The sequence below is a fragment of the Notamacropus eugenii genome, chromosome 1, assembly GCF_028372415.1.
Source record: "Notamacropus eugenii isolate mMacEug1 chromosome 1, mMacEug1.pri_v2, whole genome shotgun sequence".
Lineage (NCBI taxonomy): Eukaryota > Metazoa > Chordata > Mammalia > Diprotodontia > Macropodidae > Notamacropus > Notamacropus eugenii.
The window spans coordinates 24,483,561-24,497,855 of NC_092872.1; the positions used below are offsets into that span (position 1 = coordinate 24,483,561).

Here is a 14,295-nt window from a genome sequence, read left to right on the forward strand (position 1 = left end):
CTGCTAACCTTAGACAGAACAATTTGGGTTGAGCGGTGCAGATAGAAGCCAGACTGCAAAGACTTGAGAAGTGAGTGGGACATGAGGAAAAATGATTAGATGGCTTTTTTTGCTAGAGAGAAAGAGATACAGATCTTGAGAGAATGGTAATATCAAGCTTTTTTTTTTTTTTGAAGGAAGTAGGAGCCTGGCGTATTTGTAAGCACTGGGCAAGGAGCCAGTAAACAGGGAGAAATGGGAGGAGGAGTGAGGTAGAGGGAGTGTGGTGATCATAAAGATTATGCTTCTGAAGGAAATCAATGATCTAGAGCTAAAATAGACCTTAGAAATCCAACTCTCTCATTTTGCAAGAAAGGAAACTAGGGACCCAGGAGATTTAGTGACTTGCCCATAATCACACAAGTATTAAGTTCCAGAAACAGAATTTGAAATCAGGTCGAGGGCCTTCAAGAGTGAGAGGAAGCCATCTAAGAATCAGGGAATTATGTCAGTAATAGGAAGGAGTTACCAGGGGCACAATGAAAAGTGAAGACTCTGCAGAACAGAGACTGGGAAAGGTAGGGTTAAGCTGGATGCTGAGAATAAAGTGGGAAGTGGCATCTGGGAAAGAGGGGCTTTCTTTAACAGACAGTGACTGATTCATAAGGATTAAGGAAGTAGGAGGACAGGGTTTCTATTCTCAAAGGTCTTGTTATGATCAAAGGTGGCATCAATTAGTTCTTCCTCAAGCACTAGAGTACTCTTAGAATATATTATGAAAGGAATGGAGGGGATGACAACCACCCATCCAACAAAAAAAGCACTAACTTAAGGAGTCAGAAATCTTAGGTTCAAATTTCACCTCTGACATTAGTTCCATGATGTGGGGAAAGCTGCTGAACCTCCATGAGACTACGTTTTCTCATCTGTAAAAGAAGTAGGTTGGAATAGAAGGCTTCTGGGTCCATTCCAGCTATAAATTCTATGATCTTTACAAGATCAGAAAAGAGGCAGAATCGAATTTAGGCAGATCAATAATCTCCCCAACAACTAAAAAACAAAAAACTGCTTTGACTTTATTAGCAAGAGCATGGTATCAAGTCAAGAATGTTGTACTTTCACCATCTTTTGATTCATGCAGACCATATCCAGAAGAGACCTGTGTTCAGTTTAGGGGCCAACATTTTAAGAAGGACTTGGATTAGTTAGTGTAGAAAGAAGCAGGTTGTTCAGAATTGTGAGCAGATTTGAAACTATATGTTATAGCACTATCACTTAAAGGAAGTAAGAGTTATTAGCCTGGAAAAAAGAAGACTTAATGGGAACAAGATACTTGTCTTCAGGCATCACAGAAGGGAAATTAGACTCGTTTACATATATAACATACAGAAAGTAGAATGGGAATCAATTGGTAAAAGTAACAGAGAGGCAGGTTTTAGCACCACAGAAGAAAAATTCTTCATAACCACTATAGTTGTATAAAAAAAAGAATGGGTGTTTCCTATTCCTAGAGGTCTCAAGAGAATCTTGGATGTTCCATTGTCTGGGATTTTGTATAGGAGGTTCTTGTTCAGATGTGAATTGGAAAATGACCTCTGGGGAGTCTTCCATAATACTGAGAGTAGGTGGTGAGGGAATGGAAGTAAATCTTGATGTTTAGCTGAGAAGGATGGTGAGTAAAAAGAAAAGTAGTTGTCTTAGGGGAGGCAATAACTCCAAACACAGGAATCAGCTTGGAGGTGAAAATTGGGGGGTGGGGCAGCTTCATTACTAGACTAAAGCTGCTTGCATCACCCTCTCCAGAGAGGCAAGAAATGCCTATGCTCAGAACATTAGGATATTGTTTTCTCACTCATCGCTTAAAGTTCTGCTTGATTGCATCCCTAAAGCATTTCTGCCGATATACTCACTTGCATCTACCTCATTTCAACTTGAAATGCAACAGCTGCTCAAGTCATCTGTTCTAGCCTAGTGTTTCCCAACTTCAACCCTACCTCAGGTGGTAAAATTTCAAAATTCTCTACCTTGGAACCATTCCCTTCTACAGCCTTAGGACCTGTAAGATTATAGAATCTGAAAGGGATCTCACTAGTCATCGAGTACAAACCCCTAATTTTACAGAAGAAAAAACTGGAGACCACAGAGGGGCAATGAATTGCCTAAAGCCACCCAGGTGGTAATTAGGAGAGTCAGGATTAAAACTCAAGTCCTCTGGATCCAAATTCATGTTTCTTTGCACTGAATGGAAAGGAATGTTCAGCTTAGAGATGGAGAAGCTAGAATAAAGCAGGAAGAGAAAGTCCATTACCATTTTTAAAAAATTTAACCCATATAAGTTCTAAAACATCCTTATCCAAGTTCCCACTCCCATTGAATGAGTCCATTCCTCAGAGCATGGCTACATACAGCTTAACCCAGGGTCCTAGGGGTACCCCTAGGATGTCAGAGGTGATTCTCTAATGCCAAAAGCTCAAACTCCATACCTTTTGAGGTGCTTTTTCTCTTAAGAATATCAGATGAGCATTATTTTAGTCATTCATCTGTAGGCAGTTTGTAGAAAGGGGTATTTATTAAAGCAATACAGCATGTAAAGTACAAAACACCCACTCCCCCCAGTCTGTGACACACTCTTCCGTAATATATAGAGTTCAAAGGAAAGTGGGCTTTCACTTAGAGAGCACACGTAATAAAAGGTCACCACAGCTGCTGGCTGCTGGAAATTCTTTTCTCCCGTGGGAGGCAGGGAAGCACAATACTCAAGCAGCTTCCCTTAAACAGGGTTGATCTGTGTCCTGTTGGTGCCTGGCTTCTGACGCAGACGCCTTCTCTCCTAAGGCAGGTAAATTTTGATAGCCAGAAGATGCCCAGTTAACTTGGAGTTTACCAGCTAGTTAGATTCCTTGATTCCTTCCTTGATTCCTTGATTCCTTCCTTGATTCCTTGATTCCTTCCTTGATTCCTTGATTCCTTCCTTGATTCCTTTCTTCCTTCCTTCCTTCCTTCCTTCCTTCCTTCCTTCCTTCCTTCCTTCCTTCCTTCCTTCCTTCCTTCTTTCCTTCCTTCCTTTCTTTCTTTCTTCCTTCCTTCCTCCCTCCCTCCCTCCCTCCCTCCTCCTGAAGCATGGGTTTCTTCTGTATGTATGTTTCTCTTTGGAATAGCAACCCTGGAAGCCTTTCCCTCCCAGCTTGATTTTTTTCCTTCTAATTAAAGGGGCCATCCCTAGACTCACTTCTTAAAGAGGCAAGGCCTATTCACTCATTGGGCATTACCTCTCTTTAAGTGAGTACCTGAAAAGATCTTGCCTAAAAAGGCAAGAGTATTCCATTGCATCTTGGACCATCTCCAGTCATGCTGTTGAATATCTGGTCACTAGACCCAGATGGCTCAGGAGGAGAAAGTGAGGCTGGAGACCTTACACAACCCTCCCTCCCTCCAGTCAAAGTCAGCGGCAAGTCATGTCATCATTTCCCTGATGTTATGGTCCTCTTTGACAACCAAGGACAAGGACAAACACAAGACTCCAGGCAATCCAGGGATGGCATGTTAGGGAAGTACTCTCCTCTGACAAAAGGCATGAGAGGGAGAAAGGACAGCTGACCAAGATCAAAGCTTCTCTCTCAAGCAGTTCCATTTCAAGAGGTTTCAGCTAGAATTCTATGCTCATTCCAATTTCCCTGATTCCCCTATTCCAGCAAACTCAATGTTTCCATAGAGGATACAGAAAGAATAATGGCTAGCATCTATATAGTGCTTTAAGGTTAATTATAAATATTATTTCATTTTTACCCTCACAACAACTCAGGGAGTTAGGCGCTATTATTATCTCCATTTTACAAATAGGGGAAGAGGCAGCCAGGTTAAGTGACTTGCCTAGGATCATACAGATAAATGTCCAAGGCTGAGTTTGAACTCAAGTCTTCCAGACTAGCAGTCCAGCATTCTATTCTCAGTGGCACCTAATTACATCTCTATATGGAGTCTAATGAAAACATCCAGACAACTGGAATAGTTATTATTAGGCATTATTTCATTTCATCAAATAGCTTTCAAAGGCTTATAGCACCTAGTCTTAAGCCCTATTCACAGTATTCTCATAAATGTTTAACAACTGTATAAGGGAAGGTGAAACTTGTACACAGGGCACAATTTTAAGTTTAATCTGTATTATTAACATTTTCTCCATTATTTTAAGCTTAGGTTGTCAAAAATCAATCAAGCTCTAATTTGGATCATTTGCTGATTTCCAAGGTACAAATGCTCACACTGGAAATTTAACAATCAGTTCTTGCAGGCTCCAGCATACCCCTGCATTACTGATTGAAACATGGTCTCAGTTAACATGTCAAGGGTAAAATGGAGTGGAGCGGTTTTGACTCCTTACATAAATTGGAAAAAAACCAAACAACAAACCTGCAAAAAATTTGCAAATGGTCAAAATTTAGTGCTGACCCATGAATGGGCAACATTAAAATTTACTTTGAAAATAACACCAGTTCTGGCAGCTGTGTTATAAAAAAGCAGCGATGCAGAATTTTTGCTGATTGTTTTCAATTTAATGTTCAGGGAGGTGGCATTGTTGATATTTTAATCAATCAGCAAACATTTATTAAGGACCTACTATATGCCAGATACCAAGCTGGACGATATAAGTTCAAAGAAAGTAACAATGGTCACTGAGTTGATTTAGGTTTCAAAACCATTTGATTTCATAGATTCACAGCACTGCAGTTTTAGAGCTAAGGGGACCTGAGAGGTCAGTGGACCCAGCTCCATCATTTTGCAGATGAGGAAACTGAGACCCACAGTGATGAAGTGATTTTCTGAAAGTCCCACAGGTAATAAGTGGCAGAGATGGTGTTTCTAGATTATTTGCTCTGACTCCAAAGTTAGTGCTCTTTCCACTAAACTAAAGTTGCCCCCTCTATGTAATTCAGAATGAAAGATATCTTTAATACAATTCTAAACCAGGTCTTAATTTCATGAGTTTTTGATTGCTGCTTTTTTCAGATACTGACATCCCTATCACTTCGGTGAAATAACAATTCCATAAGCCTATAAAATGAGGCCCTCCAAGACAAACATTCCTCTCACTCTCACCAACCCAGAATATTACTTGTTATTAAAAAGGAAAAAGAAATCTTAGTATGGTGGAAAGGGAAAATTGCTAAATTTAGCCTTGAGTTTTGGAGTCATCTCTCCTACCCATATTTTGGCAGAATTCAAAATTCCCAACAATCCTGACCTTGAAAAGAATGTTTGCTGGTCAGCATGTAATAGGCGGCCATATGCCTTGCAATATGAACAACACTGAGGTTGAAATCAGGGAGATAATTTCCTTTATCCATTCTTTCAATGCCTCAGATATCTAATCACCAGTCCCTATTTTACATCTCTAAGGATAGATGTTTTATCCACAGCCACAAAGTGGCTACACCTGTAGCTTTAGAGTCATTCTTGTTGACTAAACTGAATTTTGTTTTGTCATCTTTTGGGGAGTGAGAAGGGTTACCTCTCATAATGAAAAGAAAATTACTTGATATTGATGAGATGATTTTGCCAGCAGGACTGAAAACAGAGTCCCATCGTGTTCTCTTTTAGGACATTATCTCCTGATCAGGACAGTAATCACTGGGTAATTCATAAAATCTTTAGGAAGGACTCTGAGTGGAGTTTAGATGGACAGATTCATTGGGTTTGCTCTTAAAAGTTTGAGGGAAGAAATTAAATATCTAAAACTGAAACATTTTAAAGAAGCACAGAGTGATCCTTTTCTTCCTCAGAAGTCATCCTTATTGACTGTGGTTGAAATACACTTATGAGCTGGATGTGAAGATGGCCCAAGATTCTCCCCGTAAGCTACCTGTGATTCAAATGTTTATAGGATTTAGATAGGAAAGAGACCTTAGAAATTGTCTAGATCAAACTTTTATTTTATATATGAAGAAATTAGCCCAGAAAAATGAAGTGACTTGCTTCGGGTCACGCTGATAATAAGAATCACAGAATTGTGGATTGATTATGTAAAGTGAAGCAGAGTCAGGAAAAATACATACACAACGATAAAAATGGAAAGACAACCGATGACAAAACAATTCAAATTGGATACCATGAATGTATGATGGCCAAGTGTATACTCAAATAAGAGATATGAGAATGCACTTTTTTTTTATGTAGTGGTGTTGGGCTATAGGTGTAGAACTCTGCATATACTGTCAGACTTGGCGGGTATGTTGGTTAAGTTTGTAGAATAATTTTTTAAAAGAAATTATTCTTTGTTACAAAGTATGGTTTTCCTTGAATGGGGAGGGAAAGGGGACATCCAGGGAAATGTAGGTGATATAAAAAAGCAATACAATATTTTTTTTAAAATCACAGAATCTTATAAATGAGAGTTTAAAGGCCATGCAGTTCAACCAATACCTCAACAAGGATTTAATAATGACTCACATTTCTATAGTTCTTTGAGGCTTGCAAAATACTTCTCTTGTAACAATCCACTCCATTTTTGGTTAGTGCTAATTGTTAGGAAAATATTGCTTACGTCAAACTCAAATGTACCTCTTTGGCATTTGTACTTATTACTCACAGCTCTGTATTCTGGGATTTAGCTGAACAAATCTAAATCATCTTCAATGTAAAAGTTCAAATATTTAAAGAAAACCTTTGCGTTCTCCCTAAGTCTCTTCCCTTCTCTGTGCTAGCTAGTCTCAATTACTTCAATTGATCTTCATATGGTAAGTACTCAAGTCCTTTATCCTTTATCATCCTAGTTGTTCTCTCCTTGATTCTCTTGTAAACATCTTCCCTAAAAATGGTGTCCGCAACTGATGAGGGCTGAGTACAGTGGGACTGGCTTTGATAGTATCTATCCTTCCTTAGTGAAACCTAAGTTACATTCACTTTCTTGGCTGTCATATCACATAGTTGTCTCATACTGCACTTGTAGTTCATTGAAATGCTAATAACCTTTTCATTCAAAGGACTGTCCAGCTTTCCTAGACATTCATTCCGTACAGATGAGATTTTTTTAGATTGTTTTAAGCTGTCAAGATAATTCTTCAATACTTTCATCCATTATATTAATGATTCCTCCAAACTTTGTGTCATCTGAAAATTTGATAAGTTTGTTACATGCCTTTGTCCAAATCACCAATAAAATTGTTCAGTATCCTGGGGTCATGTACAGATCCCCAAGGTACTCCACTGGAGAGCAATGGACTATGCTGTTGTCTGGACACTTGAGCAATCCATCTATCTGGAGGTAGGAGCATCATACCAATATAGGTCCATGCTTTCTACAAGGATAGTATGAAAGAACTGGGCAAATGGTTTGCTAATATTTAGGCTGATAGAAGCAATAGGGACTGGACCTAGGATTTCATAGATACGGGGAACTTTTGGATAAGGAAACTACCCTTACCAATGCAGGATAGCACTTTCTCTGCATCTTAAAGCCTGCCTAGCATACTGAGATTTTAAGTGACTTACCCAGGGTTACACAGCCATTATTCATCAGAGGTAGGATGTGAATTCAGGTCTTGACTCTGAAACCAATTTTTAAAATCTATTTTGTCATGCTGCTTCCAGGCAAATTATGTTTATAGCATTTTTATCTATTAATCGTTAGAACCCTAATAGACACACACCATTTATTTTCCCTCTATAATATACTCTTTGTCTTCCCAAAGTTTCTTCTTGTTTTCTTTTCCTTCTGCTTTTCTGTTTCAAAACTATATTATTGGGGCAGGTAGGTGGTGCAGTGGATAGAACACTGGCCCTGGAGTCAGGAGGACCTGAGGTCAAATATGGTCTCAGACACTTACTAGTTGTGTGACTCTGGGCAAGTCACTTTCAGCCCCGATTACCTCCAAAACAAACAAACAAAATTTTAATTATTTTGATTAATATCCTTCAACTTGTCTTTCTTTTCTTTCAGTACTCAACTTGTCCTTTTATTTTTCCTCATAAGTTCCTTCTCCAGAAATCCTTCTTCCCCAAAAGCTCTAGCACTCCATTCCCTTCATCTCAAGTTTCTCCTGCTCAGAACTGGAGCTTCAGAAATGGAAGGGAACTCATACTCTGTCTAGTCCAGGTTGAACCTAAATAAATATCCTTTTGTTCATCATACCTCATAAGTGTGGACTCAAACTTTAAGCTTAAAGAACTCATTACCTTCTAAGTCGTCCCAAGGAGTTTTGGGATATATTTTCATTTCCCGTTTCAACTTCTCAAGTCCTCCCAAATTTCTTCCCCTGCCATTTCATGCCTTCTTTACTATTTCAAAGCCCTCCAAATCACAGTTGTCAGACTTGTAGTCAGAGAGTATACCAGAACCAGATTAAAATGTTAATTGGGAAATGTTTAACAAATTGAATAAAAATAGAGTACAGCACAGATAATGTTAATTTGTGGCTTTCTAAGCCAGCATTCAGACTTCAGGAATCTATTTGAGTTTGACATCACTGATCTAAATCTTCACCATTTCTTCTCCTTTTCTAGCTCCTGAGCTCTTACTTTCTCCTACATAGCCTAGGATTGGAACAAAAGTTTTTTTATTCCATATCCAGAACTCCTTCTACTATACCACAGCTCCCTATCGTGTTCAGTTTTATTTTTATCTTGCTTCCTTATCCCAAAAAGAAATATTAGGGAATGTGGCTGCAGTTCAATGTTTATAAATGACCAGAATGTTATGTGATTTTTAACCACCTCTGCCTGGCCTTTTCTAGCACTATCCCTTCAGAAGTGGAAGTAGGTATATAGGATTGAAGACACACATCTATTTCCTCTGATACATGAAATATGGTTACTGGTTAAACATCAACTGTATGTCTGCAGGTAAAATTTCAGAATTCTTTCATTTAAAAATCAGTAAATTTGTAATGTGGGGCCCATTTCAGTCAACTCAGAGCTCCCCATTTCAGCAGTACAGGCTAGCATTCACAATTAAGTTATATAAGAATCATTAAAAAAAAAAGAGAGATCACTACCACTACAACAATGAAAAACTAGTGGATCTTGACCAAAGTAAAGTAATTGCTCAAAATAGGGAGGAAAAAACCCAAAAGGCAAATTGAATAACAATTCACTCATTAGTCTGGAAAAAAAACCCAACCCCCAAAACCTCACGCCCCTTTCATATCTTTAAACCACACAAGCTCCCACACCCTTATAGAAAGAATGTCTCTTTACTATAACATAGTATTATATGGCAGAGGTCAGATGGATTCCTGTCAGGTCATGCCCTAGGAATAGTTTATACTTTGCATGGTGCAAGCATTCATTGTTTGCCTCAACCATCAGAACAATATAATTCCATCCAAATTGTTTCCACACACTGACGTGCATTCCACTGGAGTGATTTTAAACAGGAGGAGGGAAAATAAAGAATAACACAATAGCCAATGATAAAATATGTTAACACACCTCATATGCAAGAGGGGGTCAGACTACAGGAGTCACATGAGACACACATGGGTTTTCTATGGAGTCACATCAGGGAAATGAGAACTAAGGGCCATTTCAACATAAAGGGGACTCAGTGGAAATGACTGATCCCTCTTTATCCATTATGTAACAGTTGATGCTGTATTTGTTTGTACCATAGATTTACCTGGAGGCACTGTAATAAGGAAAGGAAATCGCATGAACAGAAATGAAGGTGACTGCAGCCTTAATGAGAAAAACATGTGAATTCCCTTTAAAAAAATAAAGCTCTAATTTATAAAATGTGAGCTTGCTTGGCCGACCAAGTCATTTTCAAGTTTATTCATATAAATGTGCACTTTCTTCCCTCCCCAAAAGTTTTCCATTAAACTGCTCTTTGCCGAGTGAGTAAGTAGAAAGCTTTTATGTATGACTCTCAAAGGAGACGACAGGAATCTGTGGAGTCAACAAGTAAAGAAATATGTATAGCCTGCATACACTTTAGAAAGAGTGCACATTTAGATAGGTATGTGATTCCATCCTCATGGATACTTCTGATGAATTCATTAAGTCAACAAACATTAAATAATCACCTACTGTGTGCACTGAATTGTGAGAGTATGGGAAAAGATTTAGATCAGAATCCATGAGAGAAACAGAATTCATTTCATTTCAATAGACAATAACTTTTCTTCCCTTCCTCTATCATTCATGGGACTTTTAGAGGTCAGGTGCCATAGTACTACAGTCCCTATAGCTAACAAACACCTCTTACTATTTCAGTTTCTATGACCCAGAAATACAGGTCAACTTAAGTGTAACACACTCTTCACTCTCAATTACTATTCTTTCATTCTTATCTACCTTAACCCTATCCCTCCCATATTCCAATCTATTCTGGTCCACCCCCTTCTACTGTGCCTTCTATAATCCCTGTTCTACTGTTAACACAATTCCTTTTATTTTGGTCCTTTATGTCTTATTCTCTTTCCAGTCTCTGATACCCAGAGACACCTGGGACATGGACATTCCACCCTTGGCCATCCTTTCCTAAAGCTTCCAAATTCACTGTTCCTAGAGGGTGATGTGACTTACTTCTTGCTTTCCACTAGCACTTCCAACTGCTCCCTTTGCTACCATCATTCAGCAACCATGCCTTCTTAGAGGTTCACACCATCCAAATATACTACCCAATCTAGATTCTCAAGAATGTTATCTACTAGCCCCCATCATTCTCGTTTCTCAAAATGTTCAGTATTGGCTCACAGTTTTCATTTCTCCCCTATTCTTTGCCACTATACTGGGACATTTCAATATGCCTTTGATGTTTCTGCAAACATACTGGTGTCCCAGTTCCTCAATCTCCTCAACTTTTGTGATCTATTCTTTCACTCCAACTCAGCCATTCATGGAGGTGATCACATACATGACCTCTCTATCACCCTCATATGCTCCCCCTCTAAGATCAGGAATTCAGAAAAACAACCATAAAATAGCACCCAAAATCAAATCCTGGAACAGCAGAAGCAGCGAAAAGATGGGGTGAAACAATCTTTGAGCCCAAGAAACTTGGAAGATCAACAGGAAAGGTCTCACTTGGGTAAAAGGGACAGGAAGTAGCCCCAGGATATTGACAACAAGTCAGCAGCTAGTCTCACCTCAGCAAAACAGTAGGATACCTGCAGAGTGGTAGAGCAAGTAAACACCAACACTTGGGTTCCTCTACATGCCTCAGCACAGCTAGGAAAATGGGCAGACTCCATGCTTCAGCAAAGCCCCAGGCAAGCAGGCAACTTCCAGCTGCCAGACCTCCAAATTCTTCAGCATAACCACAGACAAACAGGTAAATGTCAACCCTATGGGTGCCTAACCAAACAGCCAGCCTTGCTGGGGCCTCTACCATGTGCTTCAGCATAGCCCTAGGCAAACAGTGAGCCAAGATCAGCCAGACCTTGGCACTTCAGTGTAACCCCAGGAAAATGTGGAAACATCCCATTGGCTCCAGAATACGGAATTTGTCAATGAATTATCTAACCTATTGGGTTTTTTTTTTTCATAAAACAAGCTCTTAGATTTATTATCTCAGTGGTTTCTTGTTTTTTACTTACAGTCTTATTAATCATACCTTTGATTTTCAAGATTTCCAATTTGGTGCTAAGTTTGGGATATTTAATTTGTTCTTTTTCTGTTTGTTTTTTGTTTTTTTGTTTTTTTTTAGTTGCATGTCCAATTCATTGTTGATGTGAGAATTTAGAGAAATAAATTTTCCCTTAAGTACTGCTTTGGCTTCATCCCATAAACTTTGGTGTGTTATCTCATTATTGTCATTCTTTTAAATGAAATTACGGTTTCTATTATTTGTTCTTTGACCCATTTATTCTTTAGGATTAGATTATTTTCCAATTAATTTTCAATCTACCTTTCCATGACCCTTTGTTGAATGTAATTTTATTGTATCATCTGAAAATAATACTTTTAATATTTCTGCCATTCTACATTTGATTTTGAGGGTTTTATGGTCTATCACATGGTCAGTTTTTGTGTAGGTGCCATGTACTGCTGAGAAAAAGATATATTCCTTTTTATTGCCATTCAATTTTGACCAAAGATCTGTCATATCTACCTTTATCAATATTCTGTTTACCTCCTTAGTTTCTGGTTTATTTTTTATTGGATTTATCAAGTTCTGAGAGGGAGCAGTTGAGGTCCCCCACTAGTACTGTTTATCTTCTAATTTTTTTTATATTGTAGACTTTATTAATAAGACTATATATATATGTGTGTATACATATATATATATATATATGAAATTTGCTGTGAGATATGGTAAAATATTTTTATCTCAACCTAATTTTGAAAAAAACTTCTTTCTAGTTTTCCCAAAAGTTCTTATCAAATAGATAGTTCTTTCCAGGATAATTTATATTTTCAAGTTTATTAAACACTAGGTTATTGAGCTCAATTATTTCTTGTTTAATCCATTTCTTTGTTTCACTTATCTATTTTTAAACAATACTAAATCATTATGATGATTAATACTTTATAAATTGATATCTAGAAGTACTATTCCCTCTTCACAACAGTTGACAGTCAATAAACGTTTATTGAGAGCCTGCTATGTGCTCAGCACTACACTAAGGGTTGAGGATACAAAGAAAGGCGAAAGATAGTTTCTGCCCCCAAGGAAATTACAGTCTGATAGAAGAAGACAGAACATACAAAGAGGCCGAAAAGTAAAGATGGCATCAGATGTGGCTAGGAGTCATGAGGAAGTTCTGTGGGAAATGATGAGGTGGCTGTCCTAGGCCCCCTCCTTATATGAAGGATGTGTAAGGAGTTGTGCAATGGCTGTCCTCCATCCCCTCCAAACCAAGGGAGGGAATGACGTCATGATCAGGGGGTGATGAGGAAGTATGCTTCAGAGATGATATCATCTTACAGGAAGATGGATTTCTGGAGACAAAGTTGAAATCCAGGAGAGAGCAAACCACATAAGAAATTCATTCCTCCTTTCCCCTATTATTTCCGTTGATGTCATAGATACTTTGTAGTCTAAAAGAACTTTATTTTTCTGTTTATCTCTTAAAAGTATTTCTTTCATAGTATAGTATGGCATGAAAATGTAAATTAACTCTGAAAGTATTTATTATCATTTTTGTTATAGTGGTATGACCAAGCCATGTGCACTGAATATACCTCTTGCTATTATGCTTTTCTAAAAATTTCTTTAAGAAGAATTTTGTATTTGAGTCTGTAGAAGTATGAGATATACTTTGGTAGATTGGCTCCCAAAGTTTTTGTGCATTTTGCAATATTTTTTGAATGGTTGTGGGGGCCAAGAACTGGAAATTGAGGGGATGCCCATCAATTGGGGAATGGCTGAACAAGTTGTGGTATACGAATGGAATGGAATACTATTGTGCTATAGGAAATGACGAATGGGCGGGCTTCAGAAAAATCTGGAAAGACTTATATGAACTGATACTGAGTGAAATGAGCAGAACCAGGAGAACATTATACCCAGTAACAGCCATAGCATGTGAGGACTGTTAATAGATTTAGCCCTTCAAAGCAATGCAAGGACCTAAAACATTACCAAAAGATCCTTGATGCAAAATGCCATCCACATCCAGAGAAAGAACTATAGATTCAGAACTCCGAATGAAGCAGATTATTTTCTATTTTGCTACGTTTTGTTTTGGTTTGGTTTTTCTCATGGTTTCTCCTATTCATTTTAATTCTTCTATGCAATATGACTAATATGAAAATATGTTTAATAAGAATGTATGTGTAGAGCCCATATAAGATTGTATGCTGTTGTGGGAAGGGAAGGGAGAGGGAGGTGGAGAAAAATTTAAAACTTACAGAAGTGATTGTTGAAAACTGAAAACAAATAAATTAATTATTAACAACAAAAAAGAAAATGAAGGACAAAAATATGTTTTTTGAATGAGACTCTATTCTATTATTGCTTCCTGAATTTGTTATTATTCTTTAAAATGTTATGGATTTTTATGGGTTTACTTTGTAGTCTGAAACTTTGCTGCAGCTACTGACTCAATTAATTTCTACGCTGATTCTATATGATTTTCTAATTTAGCGATCATGGCAACAGCAAACAGGGATAGTTTTGTCTCTATTTAGTCTTCCTTTATGCCTTCAGTTTCTTACTCTTGTGATATTGTTAGTACATGTATTTCTAGAACTGTATCAAATAATGTTGGGAAAAGAGAGCGTGCTAGATTTACTCCTGTATTTATTGAGAATGCTTCTATTGTTTTTTTCATCGCATATCATGGTTGTATTTGGTTTCTGTAACTTTATATGATAAACTGAAATAAGATCCCTCTGTATCTATATTTGGAGAGTTTGGTTTTGTTGTACTTTGAC

At 37.8% G+C, this 14,295-nt stretch overlaps 1 protein-coding gene and 1 long non-coding RNA gene across 6 annotated transcripts in view; one reads left to right on the forward strand and one right to left on the reverse strand.

The window, feature by feature from the left end:
• Positions 1–14,295, reverse strand: part of ADAMTSL1 (ADAMTS like 1) — a 1,091,970-nt gene that overhangs the window by 534,593 nt on the left and 543,082 nt on the right. The window lies entirely within an intron of this gene.
• LOC140534539 (uncharacterized) lies at positions 6,565–9,713 on the forward strand. The gene is made up of 3 exons (XR_011977357.1): positions 6,565–6,713; positions 8,709–8,817; positions 9,587–9,713. It is a non-coding gene; the product is annotated as an uncharacterized lncRNA (long non-coding RNA).